A 17,713-nucleotide genomic window follows, 5' to 3' on the forward strand; every position below is an offset into this window, starting at 1 on the left:
TTTTACCTTAGTTACTTTATTTCTTTGGTCTCAGTGTTCTCATCTATAAACTGGGAAAAATAATGCCCAACTCTTTGATACAGGTGTTAAATAATATAATATGAAAAGTCTTAGCATAGAAAGAGGACTAATTCATAGCCATTCTTAATTTAATTTTTTAAAATCACATTCTATTCCAAAAGGTCATTCATCATCTTGGATACAGATGATATTTGGTAATACAGACCTTGCCACTTCCCTGTGACTCTCATCCTGATCTGTTGCAAACAACCTTGATTATTAGAGAGCTAGTAATTTTTTCACTGTGGAAAGCAGTATGGAGATACCTCAAAAAATTTAAAATGGATCTATCTGCCTTTTGACCCAGTGATCCCAATTCCAGGGACATATCCAAAGGAACCCAAAACACTAATTCAAAAGAACATAAGCACCCCTATGTTCATTGCAGCATTATTTACAATCACCAAGATATGGAAGCAGCCCAAGTGTCCATCAGTAGATGAGTGGATAAAACAACTATGGGACATTTACACACTGGAATATTACTCAGCTATAAAAAAGAAGAAAATTTTACCATTTGTAACAGTATGGATGAAACTGAAGAACATCATGCTAAGTGAAATATGCCAGAGAAAGGTAAATACCATATGATTTCATTCATGTGTGGTATCTCTTGAACAAACTGAACTAGCAAGCAAAACAGAGACAGATTCATGCATTGAGAACAGATGACAGCTAGTGGCAGGGGGAGGTTAGCAGGTGGAGGGATTGGAAAAAAGGAAAAAGGACTCCTAAACAATAGTGTGGGGGAAAAGGAGTATAAGGGGACTAAATAGTAATTAAAAATACAGTAAAGATTAAATAAAATATTTTTAAAATGTTCAACATTGTGAGAGAGAAAGAGAGTTACTCTTTGATAATAAGATGCTTGCCTGAAGTCAGTTCCCTGAGTTCACATATCCTATGTCTAATCCTATTTCACATTATTGGCTTTTTCATATTATAAAGATAATGCTTGTGGACTCCTAGTTTTTTCTTCTCTAAAGTAAACACTTATAGTTACTTCAACCTTTTCTCAAGTGAGAAACTTGTGAATTCTATCACCACACTTCTTATCTCTTTGATAGTGGCATTTGTTAATTTCTCTTAATAATTTTATTTTTATTTCCCAAGAAGCAAATGTCCCCTATAGAAAAAAATGCAGACATAATAAAATGAAAATATTTTTTTACTTTACTGAAGTGCTTGAAACATATATTTTTTAAAAAATTAATTGTATTATTTCCATTACCATTTAGCCCCTTTATACCCTTCTCCCCTCTGCAGTCACCATGCTATGGTCCGTGTCTATGAGTCCTTTTTCTTCTTTGCTCAGTCCTGCGGCCCTTCCCCCCAATAGCTTTCCTCCTGCTCTCTATCTGTGTTGTGATTTATGATGCAACATTTGCTCTTTCACATGCATCCTGGGGATCTTTAAACCTTTGGTATCATGAATTATCTACAGTCTACTCTGACATGCTGCTGGTACTATCTCAATAGAATAGCTGTCCTGACCTGATATTAGGTAACAAAGTATAAATCTTCTTAAGTTACACATTAGATATAATTTAGAAATGGATGAAGAAAGCAGGCTAAAGCCGGTAGAAGAAGTACATTAATCTGCCTCATTTGGTGCTACCATTATCTCAAATTGCAAATTCACTGTGGTTTTATCCTATTTGTACAAAGGGAAATTGCCTGCACAGAGACTTTAAGAAATTGGATGGGACCTGTATAATCTGGCCACGAAAAACATCCATACCCCAAATCTTGGGTGATAGCAATCAAAACCTATTCTCTAAAGTCAGGTAATTAGTTTATTTAGTTGTCATTTCCCATGACAATCTTCTCTCTAGAACTTTCTATTGGTATTCTGGGAGTTGTCTTATTGAAGTGTCAGTGAAATCATGACTTTTTTACTTGTCCTAGTCCTTAAAATTCTAAGTTGATTTATTTTCTAGCTTCCAATTTCAAGTTCTCTCATGGTTTCAAGGACCCAGGATATCTTGGACATTTAGAAATAAAGCTCTGAAGCCGCTATGGTCTAAGAAGATGAGCACTCCCAAAGGCAGAAGTAGTTCTTCAGATTCCATCTACTAGATGCAGTTTCTACAGTCTTCCATATATTCTCTAAAATATCAGTGTATAATATACAATGGGAAAGTATGTTTGGTCTGTATTAATGTCTTAGCTTCATTAATGTATATACATACACACAAAAACAAAGAAAAAATACAGAAAGCATTGATTCTGAGGTCTAGCTTTGTTATTTCCCTCTAAGTTGAATTATCTCGTATTCTTTCCAACCACAAATTCTTTTTTAGGCTGGGGCATAAGCATTTCCTGTATTCACTGCTAGTGGCTTTGATTCTGAATGTACATTGGGTTGATGATAAATTTCCAAGTTTGTAGCTAACATGTGGGACAGTCCTCCTACCATCCAGATATGTAAAGCTCCAGCATTTGGCCATCCATAGTTCATAATAAAAAGATGAGGACTAAATAGATAGAGCATAGAAGAAAATCAGAGTGAGAAACTCTTAGATATTTAAAATTAGACCCAAGTCATGGGGTAGCATTTTCCTCCTGAGCTTTTTGTTTATTTGTTTGTTTTCTTGGAGAAGGATATGGAAGTAATGAGAAATTTGGATTCTTGGGAGCCAGGCATTGGGACAGATTTACAAAACTTTGCAAAATACATTCAAACTGCTACTAGACTACAAGTTCCATGGAGGCAGGAGCTTCTGTGCAGCTCACTATTGTATCTTCAGCTCCTGGAACTTGGTGGATGCTCAATAAATCTTGTTGAATAAATAAAGCATTTAATAATGAATGAAAGTTGAATGACTTTCTTTGCTTTGTATACTTTCCATGTTTATTTTCTCTTTTTCATATTTCTTAAGTTTTTCAAAGTCTTTTTGAAATTCAATGCTATTTCATTTGCTTAGAGTTTAGGTTTTAACTTGCATCAATAGGATGCAGGAGTTGAAAGTGACATATGGGAAATGACATGACCTTGGAGCCTTTAAGGGATAGAGCAAGCAGAAGTGTGACTGGAAGAAAGTAAAGAAGGCAATTGTGAAGTCAAATCCAAGAATCTGGATTCAACCATGGAAGAATTTTAATCTTTGTTTTCAATAAGAAGCTGATTTCTTTTCAACATTCATTTATTTATTTATATGTTTTATTGATTATGCTATTAAAGTTGTCCCAATTTTTATCCCTTTGCCTTCCTCCAGCCAGCAATCCTCCCCACCTCAGTTCATGCCCATGGGTCATGCATATAAGTTCTGTGGCTTCTCCATTTCCTATACTATTTTTAACATCCCCCTGTCTATCTTTACCTACCAATTATGCTTTTTAATCCCTGTAAATTTTCCCACATTTTCCCCCTACCTCTTCCCTGCTGATAACTCTCCAAATGATCCCCATATCTATGATTATGTTCCTATTTTAGTTTGTTTTTATTTTTGAGAGTTGATTGTTGATAGCTGTGAGTTTACTGTCATTTTAATGTTCATAGTTTCAATCTTTTTCTTAGATAAGCCTCTTTAACATTTTATGTAATAAGGTGATGATGAACTCCTTTTGCTTTACCTTGTCTGGGAAGCACTTTATCTGCCCTTCAATTGTAAATGATAACTTTCCTGGATAGAATAATCTTGATTATACGTCCTTGCTTTTCATCACTTTGAATACTTCCTGCCAGTCCCTTCTTGCCTGGAAAGTTTCTTTTGAGTAATCAGATGACAGTTTTATGGGAACTCCTTTGGAGGTAACTCTCTGCCTTTCTCTTGCTGCTTTTAAGATTCTCTCTTTATCTTTCACTTTTGGCACTTTAATTATGTGTCTTGGTGTTGTCCTCTTTGGGTCCTATTTGTTTGGAACTGTCTGTGCTCCTGGACCTTGAATGTCTATTTCCTTCACCAAATTATGGAAGTTTTTTTTCATTATTTTTTCAAGTAAAATTTCAATTCCTTGCTCTTCTTCTCCTTTTGGCATCCTTATGATTTGGATGATTTGTTTATATACAAGACATTCTGCAAAGCTCTCTTTGTTTATGTGAAAAATCAGAGGCAGAGTGAAGATTGTTGAATCATCCAACAGATTCTAAGGCAGAATCTAAGGCTGATAAAAGGGTGACAAGTCAGAAAGTTCTGTGTAAGAAGAAGGAAACTACTTCAGGAAAATCAGCACTTGGAGCCATTGAGCACTTGAGCCTATTCACCTCACTGACCCCACACTGGATCACACGGGCTCCAGCAAATATTCTGCTTTCTGAGTTTTAAAACTATATATTGCAAAGGGTTGGCCCTCTAGGAGTCAATAAATAACACTAGGGAAAAAACTCAGAAAAGAATGAGTAAGATTTACCTTAAATCTAACTGAACTACCTCATCCAAAGAAAAGAGTTTGGTTTATTTGTTTGTTTTCATGAGGCTGTGACCTGTGTGTTGAATGGGCTCATGAAAAGTGCACATGTCATAGAAGCTCCCATTATAGCCACAAGGACAGATACTGGACCTGGTCACCTAGACTCTATCTGGGATACCAAATGTTCAGTCTTAAACTTCAAATACTTTTCTTTCATTCTTACACAGAACATCATCTGAAGGGTGTTCTTAGCTAAAGAACAGCAAACACAGCAAAAATTGTTTTGGTCCCACCCCCACCACCTCAGTGCTTGATGTTCTTCAGTCCCTTGCCTCTTCCCTACCCCACATCATGCTGTATGGTTCCATTGTACTGACTGACTTCAGATTTATATCCATGGGCACAATCACAGTCTTGTCCAATGGCAGAGATGAAAATGAGAGTGAGTAGTGTTTCCTTCTTATGGTTTATCTCCTTGGGAGAATTTTTATACTTTCTAGGGACGAATACTCACATGACCTTTCTCTCTGGTTAGAAGGGTAGCCCATGTTCCCTTCCTACCTGTACCCAGATCTTCCCAGTGACCCATGCATGCTGCTTTTAATAAGAAGTGGGATGTCAGGCTACTGGTGTCAAAGCTCTGCAGAGCTGAACAAAAACTCTCCTAGGGAGGCAAATATCCACCTTTCCAAAGTATGTTAAGGAAGACCAAAAAAAAAGTGCAGGCAGAATTAAAGCGAAATGCCTTGGATAATCAGTATGAAAGGTAAAGAATTTATGAAATATTTCTCAGGTCTTTCTTTTTTGAAAAAGATAACAGCCTTTAAAATAAGGAAGACTTTCTTCCAGGTCTAAGAAACCCCTGGAAGCTTGAGTGACAATACCCTTGTTGCTATTTCAATGGAGGCATTGATTAACTTAAGGAGAGAAATATAGCATGGGGAAAGAAGAAAGGAAAAGAGAGGCACGATCCACCCCAAAATAGCCCAATGTAATTTCCTTACCCTGATGTTTATGAAGGAAAAATATGTTACTGCTTGATATAAGATAGTTCATGAAGTCAGTCTTTGAATCATAAAATGGCTCTGTTTTATTACTCATTTTAGTGGAAAAAATTCTTAAATGATAATCATGGGAGAAACGGAAACTGAATTGTGGAAACTGAAATACCAAGTGCCATTGCATGAAGCAGCCTATTAATGTTGCACCAGCTTAGGTCATCCCCTAACCTCTTGCCAAGGCCTTGTTCTCTGCTCAGGGGGCTTTTGCAAATGTGCCTATTCTGGTCTTTGGGGCTATAGGGCACATGTTGAAGTGTTAGGAAATCTCCAGAGGCACCAGGGGCCTTCACAGACTGATTGGTGGTACAGTAAAAAGATTTAGAGAACAGGAGAGTTGATTGCTTATTATGAGATACAAGTTGTTATAGTGATGGCAGGAGGAGAGAGAATTGGAAAGAGAATGGGGATTTTAAAGCTTTAAAGTGATTGTAGAAATTCTGTCAGGAATAATGTAGCACTCCATTCCCTGGTGAGAATGCTTCTCTGGTTAGCAGACAGAAATAGTTCTCAGTCTTGAAAGATTTATCTTTCATTACCTTCTTTCCTATTTTTATCACTATTTTCTTCATATTGCAAGTCTCACAACTTGAGAAAGAGAAAAAAATCAAATGTGAAAATAATGAATCTGTGCTTGAATAGGTGAGAGACAGAGTGAGTGAGAAAGGAGTTCCTGAACTTAATCAGGGTTAGCAGGCACCAGGGGTTTGGCTTCAAACTTGGAATCTCACAGTGAGGTAGTTATCAGCCACTCATATGTAGGTTCCTCAACTGCAAGACCATGCTGCCTATGTGGACATGGGATGTGTGTCTTATGATGGGATTGGGATAATAGAACAAAGATGCTTGAGAATTTCAGACATAGGCCTGAGGGTGCTTGAACCTGAGCTTAAGGCCTTCTTCTCCAGGTGCCCTGTTCACATTTTGTGCAGTTGGGACAGAGTACTTTTTCCAGGCTGTTATACAAGATCCACACACATCCTACAGGGGATACAAGATATTTCCAGAAGTCATTCCTCCTTCATTTGTGTGGGACTTGTTTGGTAGAGATTAGACACAACTAAATTATCAGGTGTTTCCAGTCATTTCTCTCCAAGTTTTCTTCTGTGAAACATTATCATGAGTTCTCCCAACCCCAGCAAAGAGAAAAGCCTTGCATATATGCAGAAAAAAACTCTCTAAATTTGATGTAAGGAAGGATTTCTTAACTATGACACACAAAAACCCCCACAAATAATAAAAATAAAGTGATAATTTGGATAATTTTATAATTAATTTTTTATTTGTTAAGAAATATACACATATACAATAAAATTCAAAATCTATAAAATATATATTTGCAACACATGTAAGCCACTTCCCCCCAAAGAAATAATATACAGGATAATATAAAATTTTATAAATGACTAAGAAAACAAATAAGCTGGGTAGAGAGGATATCAGCAAAAGTATAAACAGAAAATTCACAGAAGAAATCTGAATAGCTAGTGTAGATACAACAAAAGGCTCTATGTCTATAGTAATCATGAATATTCAAATTAAAACCAGAAATTTCACAATAATCAGGCTAGCAAAAATGTAAAAGTCTGAAGATATAGTGTTGGCAGGGCTGTGTGGAGTTACAGGGATACTATACTTTGCTGGTGAATGTGTGTGTTGGTACAGCTATTTTGAAAAAACAGTTTGAGTCCTGGCTGGGTGGTTCAGTTGGTTGGGGCACCATCCTGTACAGAAAAGGTTGTAGGTTCGATTCCCAGTCAGGACTCGTACGAGAGTCAACCAACAGATGTTTCTCACATTGATATTTCTCTCCCTCTCTATCTCCTTCCTCCTCTCTCTAAAATCAATAAAGATATCCTTGGGTGAGAATTAAAAAAGAACACAATTTGACAATGCCCATTAAGTCAAAGCTTCCAAAATTCCATGATCTGGTAATTCCACTTCTTCATTTGTGTCACTGAGGTATTCTTGAATGTGTATGCCTGCAAACATGTAGAAAAGCACTCAAGGCAACATCACTCTGTTAGCAATATCTTGAACCAATGCAAATGTCTATCATATGTTTGACTATATTATAATCAAATTATGATATATTCATAATTGAAATATGATACAGTAAAAAACAAGAATACAACACAATAGTAAAATAAAAGCACTGGAGCTACATATATCAAACATAATTGAGAAAACATTGTAATAAACATACAACTAAATATGTAAGAACTACATATATATATATTATATAATAAATATATATATATTTATATTTAAAACATACTGCTTGGAGATTCATTAAAGTTTTATTTAAAATATGAATACATGTATAGGAATATGGTTACTAAATTCAGGATAGTGTTTTTCTGGGAAAGGAAGGAAAAGAACTGGGGAGAGATCCAAAGAGGTATTTTGGACGTGTTTTATTTCTGCTGACAATGTTTTACTCCTTACCAGAGGTATGGATGCACAAATATTCAATGTATTGCTTTACTATATATTTGTATGTCTTAAATAGAGTAAATTACCTTTTTTAAAAAACAAGTCATGGCAATCTGCGGTATCTTGTAATTCCCTTCTCTTCAAAGCAAAAGATGACTCTTAAGAACATTCTCTACACTTTTCTCAAAGCTATATAATCCATTCAAAGAATTAACAAGAAAAAAGAACAGGTAAGACAAACAAAAACAACAACAAAAACTATTGCACACTGGGAGACATTATGTCATGGCTAAGTGGACCTGTCCACCATTTAAAAAGGACATTTGTTTTTGTCATGTCTGTGTTTAACTACCTTCCATCTTTCTTCTCTTTTTAAAATATCTTAATTTCCCTCTGAAGGACTCTCCCACCTTCATTCACCACCATGTGTTTGTATAGCAGAATTCTGCAGAGGATGTGACCCAAGTCAAAGCTAGTCACCAGGCTTTAGTGATTGATTCAAGATTATACTGGCCAATAAAAGTCAACGAGATTGAAAAGATTTTGCAGGGAGTCACTGGAAAGTGACTTTTGTCCTTGTTTCTGCACTAGTGAGACCAAGAAAGAATGTGAGCTCCAAAGTGGCCTTTAAGCTCTTTGTGACTAGAAGGCTCTCCAGACCATCTAAACATAAATTCTATGTGGAGCAAATCCAAATGAATAAACAGAGTGGAAGAAACTAGATCCTGGTGGATCTGTCAAACTTTCCAATCAAACTGTGTTTGACAGCTGCCCTACCTCTGAGCTCTTCAAAACTGAAGGATAATTACAGCCTCGTCACAAATATGATTGACCTTTTTTTTTCCTTTCTTGAAACCAAACAACCTTAACTGATAAATCTTTCATTAGCAGTAAAATATCAAACTAAATTCTCTTGTAATACAAGTGATCACAATTTTCACTGAAAGCAGAACACTCTGCCCTCCATGCCCACCTATTTCCCACATTCCAGGTCATTACTTCCCCTGAGACAATTCCTAGCCACCTCAGCTAATAAGAGAAACATATCCAACACCAATCCCAAAGAACATATGCACCTCAATGTTCATAGCAGCACAATTTACAATAGCCAAGAGTTGGAAGCAACCTAGGTGTCCATCGGTAAATGAATGGATCAAAAAACTATGGTACATATACACAATGGAATTCTATGCGGCAGAAAGAAAGAAGGAACTCCTACCTTTTGCAGCAACACAGATGGAACTGGAAAGCATTATGCTGAGTGAAATAAGCCAGGTGTTGAAGGACAAATACCATATCATCTCACCTTTAACAGGAAGCTAAACAACAAAACAAACAAGCAAGCAAAATATAACCAAAGACTGAAATACAGAACAGGCTGACAGTGACCAGAGGGAAGAGGGGAGGGAATTTCAGGGGAAATAGGGGAGGAATTTAGAGGAACCTATATAAAGGACACACGGACAACGACTGAGAAGGGTGGAAATGGGTGGAAGGGAGGAGCACAGGGGGTGGGATGGGATGGGAGTAATAGACAGAAAACTGTACTTGAAAAATAATTAAATAAATTTAAAAAACAGAAACACATCCAGGTCCACTCAAATTAAATACCTAGCCCCTTTGTCACATAACTGCCTAATTAAAACAACTGAAATTGCCTTTCAGAAATTAAGCCCTTCTTTTGACCAGAGACACTTACCCCAGCCAAAAAAACACTTGCTGAAAGCCCAGCAAGGGAATCATTGTTATCTTCACTTTGAACATCTGAAAAAAATGAAGGAAAAGAAGATGAGTCTGTGAGGAGGTAATTTGTTTCTTCTGTCAGATGTTTCAAAACAGAGGTAATGGTCTAAATTTAAAGAGTCTTGAAACAGCATGTACCCAGACTAATGAAAATCAAAGTTCAAGGGCTTGTTTCAATTCTGATGAACAATCCACCTATTTGTAAGGATTTATTGACTAGCTGGGGAATATTTAAAATTTGCATTTCACTTGCTACTTTAGGATTTTTTTCCAAGAGCATTTAATCTTCTTTCCTTTTTCTCTGCTCTTTAAAAGGTCTCGACTTGCTATTCTTAAGTGAAATTACCCTTGTCTGCTTCCTCTTCAGTGAAATGAAACCAACTTTAAATAACTCACCTAGATGACTAAGTTTTTAAACTTTTTGAAAAAATAGTTTCTCTGAAACTTCTATATGTTGTGATATATTATATTTTATCCCATTCCATTGTATTTTAAAATATCTTGGTTAAGACCCACTAAACTGGCTACTGCTGAAATTATTTTATTCTTCTAGAGTTGCTTGATATTTGTTTAGAAAAATCTTCAAATTGACAAAGTCATTCCTTTCTTTAACTTCATCTTTTATCTAAAGGGAGAATATTTTCAATCAGTGAGTGAAGATAATGGGACCTGGGACTCTTGTGAGTTCTATCAGTTTCCCTGCACATGGCTCCAAAGGGACTTTTCCAGTGATCTGTCTTTTACAATTAGGTGCATTTTGTGTCTGTTCTCTGGTGTGCACAAAGAAGACTGATACTACATTTCTCAATCTCTTTTTTCAGCTACCATTAGGTTTATCTAAAAGACATTGGAAAATAAGTGGCAAAAGGGGAGGGGAGATGAGGTTTCTTCCTCTTTTCTTGATACTGGCTGTGTCTGCTATGTGATTCATACTAGATTTTTCTGATTTTGGTGTCTATCTGAGACACTAGTTTCCTAGCCTCTGTAAACACCTCCTCATATTGTTCTCTTGTCCTAGGAATAAAACAGCCTTTTTGTTGTTCCAAATCTCTGTATTGCTTTCTCAGCCCCTATTTGGTTTTGCGATGCTTCCAGTGACTTTGTTAACTAGTTCTCATATTAAATTATTTCCATGGAAGTATTTAACATTCACATTTCTATAGACTGACACATTATGTTGATATAAGTTATTAATTTGATCCACATCTTGAACTTTAGTTCTGGGAATGGGTGAATTTGTGGGATCAAAATTCTGGAGAGAAGGGCATCATAGAAGAAATAAGCTCTCCATTCTCTATGAAGTTTTCTTTTGAGGAACTTACAAATTCTTAAGAGGCAGAGAAACCAAACAGGTATATAAGGTGTTAAAAGAAGATGTCCAAATCTTTCCCCCATTGCTCTCCTCCACACCACCCATCCCCACTTCCACAGTAATTTGAAATTAATGAATAATTGGCCCTGATCTGAAAAATGTTGCCAAGTAAACCAGTGTTCTCAGCAGGATACCAGAAAGAGGGGCTGGTTTTATCCTTTGTGGCTGACCCTATGGCCAGTGCCATGCCTCAGTCCCTTCTGAGCACTCAGAGAGGTTTCTTGTAGCTGGCATCCCCACCCACCTCACACTCCTTGGCCTCCAGCCCCAGCCCTGGCATCCTCAAAGAGCATCATAACATCTAGGAGACAGCCTGTGTACCTGTCCAGGTGAGCTCAGGTACAGCCCAGAATAGAAAATGACTGTTCTTTCTTTTTGTATATAAACCAGTTTTTACTCTTTTTAAAATTTATCTAATTATTTTTCAAGTACAGTTTTCTGTCTATTACTCCCATCCCATCCCACCCCCCATACTCCCCCCTCCCAATTCCACCCTTCTTAGTTGTTGTCCATGTATCTTTTATATGTTTTATATTTGTTTCTCTAAACCCCTCCCCTATTTCCCCTGAAATTCCCTCCCCTCTCCCCTCTGGTCACTGTCCCCCTGTTCTCTATTTCAGTGTCTTTGGTTATATTTTGCTTGCTTGTTTGCTTTGTTGTTTAGCTTCCTGTTAAAGGTGAGATCATATGGTATTTGTCCTTCAACACCTGGCTTATTTCACCCAGCATAATGCTTTCCAGTTCCATCCATGCTGTTGCAAAAGGTAGGAGCTCCTTCCTTCTCTCTGCTGCATAGAATTCCATTGTGTATATGTACCATAGTTTTTTTTATCTATTCATTTACTGATGGGCACCTAGGTTGCTTCCCACTCTTGGCTATTGTAAATTGTGCTACTATGAACATTGAGGTGTATATGTTCTTTGGGATTAGTGTTTCAGGGTTCTTAGGATACAATCCCAGCAGTGGAATTGCTGGGTCAAAAGGCAGGTCCAATTTTAGTTTTCTGAGAAAATTCCATACTGTTTTCCATAGTGGTTGTACCAGTCTGCAATCCCAACAGTGGACTAGAGTCCCCTTTTCCCCACACCCTCTCCAACATTTGTTGTTTATTGCTTTGTTTATGATAGCTATTCTCACTGGTGTAAAGTGGTATCTCATTGTGGTTTAAGTTTGCATCTCTCTGATAGCTAATGATATTGAGCATCTTTTCATGTGTCTCTGGATCTTCTGTATGTCCTTTACAACACTTCAAAATCATTGGAAGAAAACCACAGCTTGAGTTTGTCTGCTGACAAGGGGGAAGCCATTGGCTGTATGGAAAACACAGTAATAACCTACTGAGGAGAGCAGCCTATAAAGAAGCTCAGGTGTTTGGCAATCAACTCATTCCTTTCAATGCACAAGTGGAGAAAGCAACGGTCTCCCTCAACTCTGAAGCTTGCAAAGACAAAGCAAGGACTCTTTGTGAAAAAAAAATGCTGCCCTGATCTTACACTTGTCTGGCTTGGAAGTGACCATCATCAAGACAGATTATGAGGTCCAGGCCAAGAGACTGCTGGAGCTGATGGAGAACACAGATGTGATCATTGTGGATGGAGGAGATGGACATTGTAGGAGGTTATTACTGGAGTTCTTCAAAGAGCAGATGAGGCTCCCTTCAGTAAGATCCTCAAAGGCTTCATCCCACTGGGACAGACAAGCAATTTGAGTCAGACTCTCTTTGCTGAAAGTGAAAACAAAGTCCATTGTGAAATAAGAGACAATTCCATTTGATGTCTTGCAGAAAAAGAACAGCCTGTGTTCACAATGACTGGCCTTTGGTAGGGATCCTTCTGAGATGCTGGCATCAAAATTAGCAAGTACTGTTATCTCGAGCCTTTAAAAACCAAAGCAGCTCACTTTTTCACAGCACTCTGCAGGAGTGGCCTCATACTCATCAAGCCTCCCTCTGTGCACAGAACCTAAAGCAAGACCTCCCAGCATAGCTGACAAGACCTTGGGACATCCTTTCCCAGGAGGCAAGCCCCAGGGTCTGAAGAGACATACAGCTGTTCACAATCAAACTGTCCGTCATGACACAGAACAGCAGCCAGCTCAACTTGACCAGCACAGAAGACTTTATGAACATCTGCACTGAATCCAACAATGTCAGCAAAGCAGACTTCATCACTATAGAAAGTAAAAAGGTGCTAGACCCCAAACTGCACACTGAGGGCACCAAGTGTCTCCAAGCCAGCCATTGTACCCTGCTCCTCCCCAAGGGCATGGTGTCCGGGAGCTCCTTCAGCATCTACAGTGAGGAGCATGAGGTGACTCCGGTGGGGGTGAAACGGCTGCCCCGGAAACTGCAGTTGTTCTGTGACCCTAAGAAGAGAGAGCAGCTGCTTCCATGCTCAGCTTAGTGAGCGCCCAGAGGATGCACACCCTGAGACTGTGCTCGAGGCCAACATAAGATCAAAGGGAACAGATGTCTCACCTGTCCCCCCAGTGTGCCTGCTTCCCGTTAGCACCTGCTTCCCAACTGCAGCTTCCCAACTACACCTGTGTGACAGTTGCTCCCTCCTCAAACGAGTTCAGGGATGTTCTCACACTCAACGGAGAGGGGAGGGCTAGGCCTCCTTATCTCTCCCAAATGCAACCAATGGGGCTAGCAGGATCCTAGCCTCCCTCCTGTCCCGTGCCCTCCGCCCCTGGACTTCCTGAGACCTTGTTCTGGCTTCCCCATGGGTACTGCTTCTTGGTGAGCTCTGATTCTTAGCTTGTTTCAGTCTGACTCTCAATCCAAAAGTGTGGGTGAGGTGTTTCCCTCTTTAGCCATGGCTGAAATACTGTAATATACTAACTTTTTCTTTAAGTAGTGGTTCTTAAATGTTGGTTTATATGTTGAACCATCTGGGGTGCCTGTCGAGAACTGATGGACTTGGGGTCCAAACCAAACCTAAAACACTCAGTCCGGGTGGAGCTCAGGAATCTTCATCTTCCCTAGAAAGCAGCAATGCTCCCCAGGTGATTCTACTAGGGTCTATCCACAGCCTCACCCGGACAATGGGGTTGTGAAAGAGAGGGCTTTATAGAAGTCTTCTGGAAAACCAGAAGCCACATCCCATCACACTTTTAGGTCGACATCTAAAATTTTTCATGGGAGTTTAGAATTGTCAAAGTATGTACTTTCTGCTGTCTTGTAAATATTGATATTTTAAAACAAAAACTATTATTTCACTCTTTTAAACATAGTCAGTGTAATTTAAATACACAGCAATTTGACATTACCCATTTACCAAAAAAATAAATGGATAAGTTAAAATTTCTAAAAAAGTAAAATTGAATTAATGAATAATTAATGAATGGATCTCACAAGGGCCCACTAATTATTGGAGCACTGCCTGTGGGGGAGGGGCCAAAGAGGGAACATCTCATCTCTAACACACTCTTCAAAGGACACTCATGTGAGACTGGGAGTTCCTCCTACTTCCATAACTGCCTGCTCAGCCCACAGCCACCTCTGAGTCCCCTTAAGTCAGCCCCCAAGACCAGCATCACTACAGTTTTTCTGAGTCAACTGGCTGGGTCCTCTGTCTTACTGGTCTGAGTGTTCTGGTTGATTTTTTCTTTAATTTCTTTGTTGTCAGAGTTCCATGCAGTTTGATTTTTTTCTGGTGCTTTTGGTTGTTTATTGATTTCACATTGGTTGTTATTCTCCTTTTTGTTGTGTGAGGAAGCAAAGCATCTCTACGTATGCCTCCATCTTGGCCAGAACTCCCAATAATTATGTTTTCTATTTTAAGAATTTTTGTTTTTCTATTACAATCATCCCAATTTTCCTTCTTTGTCTTCCTCCACTCGTTCCAAGCCCCCCACTCTCACAGTCAACCTGCATACTGTTGTCCATGTCCAATTGAACAATAATTTTTTAAAAAAGCCAAGCAGAGATTTCCATAATCTCAAGGCATGAGAGATAAACAAATTACCTTAATTCCTGATTAAATCTAGGTAGTTTTCCCAGGTAGTCTGTTAAAAGAAAATAAATTTCTATGTGGAAAAATATAAAACATTCAAAGTCTCTTTATTTAAAAAAATACACAACAAAACTAGGTAAATGTATTAGAAAAAAATGACCATATGACTGAAAAATTAAGAGAAATAGAAGAAAAGGAACACAGATTTAATGTAATAAAACTTTAGATATGCAATGTAATTTCAGAATTTATAGTTATTAGACAGTTACACTTTTAAGAAAGTATAGTTCATATGTTTATAAAAATTAATAAAATTTCAATGGAGAACTGGAATCTATAAAAAATAAAATGGAAATTTTAGAACTGAAGTAATTCCAATAGATGGGTTCAACAGAGGTTTGGTTGCAACAGAACTGAGTAATGGGAACTAAAATCTTACAGTAAAACATATGTAGATTGACTCAGAAACATATGTAGATTGACTGAGTAATGGGAACTAAAATATACAGTAAAACATATGTAGATTGACTCAGAATGAAAAAAGTGTAAACAAAAAAAGTTGGTCTATGACAAACAGTCTAAATATGCTTAATTTAAGTCTCAGAAGGAAAAAAAAGATAAAGAAAAAAAGGGAGGGGGCAGAAGAAATGCTTGGGCTGTTACATGCTAAGAATTTCACAAAATCTAATGATGGACCTCAAGACCAAATTCAAGAAGTTCTACAAATTACAAGCAGCACAAATACAAAGAAAGTTATACTTGGACACATTATAGTAAAACTGCTATAACCAAAGTCAAAGTGAAAAGCATAAAAGAAACCGGAAGAAAGGAAGACTCATTAACTTTAAGTAGCAGCCATAAGACTGACAAAAATGTGATAAGGTAAAACATGACCAAGTTCTGAAAGAAATATTTGCTAAGCTGGAGTTCTGCACTTTCAAAAATTATGGTAAAAACACTTTTTAGACAAACATAAGAAAGAATTTATTGTCGGTAGTCCCATACTAAAATAAAGAATAAAAATATAGAAAAACATATAATAAGTATCAAAGATTCTATTCAAATTATAAAGACATAAACTTGTCTTCATTTAATAAAATTAATGACATAAGTTTAAATATATACCTAAGGTGAAATGATATGTGTAAAAGAATATTAACAAATCCACAGTTGGAGATTTTAGCATTTCTCTTAGAGTAACTGATAAAATAATAAATCAATGGAGCTATAGAAAAATTTCACACTACAATAAACAAAAATCATCTGATATATATATATATGTGTGTGTGTGTGTGTGTGTGTGTGTGTGTGTATCACTATATCCCAAACCTCCAGCCTATATTATCTTTTTTAATTTAATTTTTTGAGGTTTTACCAAAGTAGTCCACAGGATTTGCCTTAAGCCCACCTCTAAAAATTTCTAATATTTGAATCATACAGAGTATATTCTCCAACCATAATGTAATCCATCTAGAAATAGAATCTCCAAACACTTGCATATTAAACAAAAACATATCTGAATAAACTGTGGGCCAAAGAATAAGTCACAATTACAAAATATTTTGATTCAAATAATGATGAAAATAAATTATATCAATCCTGTGGGGTGAAAAGCTATGCTTAGAGAAAACTTGTAGTTTAAGTGTATATGTTATAAAATAAGAAGACTGAAAACAGATGCTTAGATGGCTTAGATGCTTAGAATGGCTTATAGCATGAATTATAAGAAGTCAGGATATTTCTTTCCCCCTTCTGGTACCCCTATAATTCGGATGTTGGAACGTTTAAAGATGTCCTGGAGGTTCCTAAGCCTCTCCTCATTGTTTTGAATTCTCATTTCTTCATTCCTTTCTGGTGGGATGTTTTGAGTGGAAAACATATTTGAACAAATAATAAAGGAGAACTTCCCCAGTCTGGCAAAGGAAATAGACTTCCAGGAAATCCAGGAAGCTCAGAGAGTGCCAAAGAAGTTGGACCCAAGAAGGAACACACCAAGGCACATCATAATTACATTAGCCAAGACCAAAATGAAGGAGAGAATCCTAGAAGCATCAAGGGATAAGGGGACAGTCACCTACAAAGGAGTACCCATCAGACTGTCAGCGGATTTCTCAAAAGAGACCTTACAGGCAAGAAGGGGCTGGAAAGAAGTATTCCAAGTCATGAAATCCAAAGACCTACAGCCAAGATTGCTTTATCCAGCAAAGCTTTCATTTAGAATGGAAGGACAGATAAAGTGCTTCTCAGATAAGGTCAAGTTCAAGGAGTTCATCATTACCAAGCCCTTATTATATGAAATGCTAAAGGGACTTATATAAGAAAAAGAAGATGAAAAATATTAACAGTGAAAGGACAGCAAACACACAGCTATTAACAACCACACCTAAAACAAAAGCAAACCAAGAGGACAGCTAGATCAGGAGTGGAACCATAGAAATGAAGAACACATGGAGGGTTAGAAACAGGGGGGTGGGAGGGGGAGAAAGGGGGAGAAGGCACAGAAAATAGCATAGATGGTAGGTAGAAAATAGATAGGGGGGAGGGCGAGAATAGCGGGGGAAATATAGAATCTAAAGAAGTTGAGACACGTGGTTATAAACTAAGGGGGGCAGAATGGTGGGGGAGGGAGGGTGCGGGTGGAAGGGATTGAAGGGGGGAATAGAACAACTGTAATGGTATAATCAATAAAATATATTAAAAAAAAGAAGTCAGGATATAATTTACAGATAAAAAA

At 37.5% G+C, this 17,713-nt stretch overlaps 1 pseudogene; it reads left to right on the plus strand.

Moving 5' to 3' along the window:
- The first annotated feature begins 12,254 nt into the window (after positions 1 to 12,254).
- LOC118989576 (acylglycerol kinase, mitochondrial-like) lies at positions 12,255 to 13,504 on the plus strand (annotated as a pseudogene).
- Positions 13,505 to 17,713: the final 4,209 nt, after the last annotated feature.

Source organism: Sturnira hondurensis, unplaced genomic scaffold (genome assembly GCF_014824575.4).
Source record: "Sturnira hondurensis isolate 20B ecotype Veracruz unplaced genomic scaffold, ASM1482457v3 Scaffold0006496, whole genome shotgun sequence".
In the NCBI taxonomy this organism is placed as follows: domain Eukaryota; kingdom Metazoa; phylum Chordata; class Mammalia; order Chiroptera; family Phyllostomidae; genus Sturnira; species Sturnira hondurensis.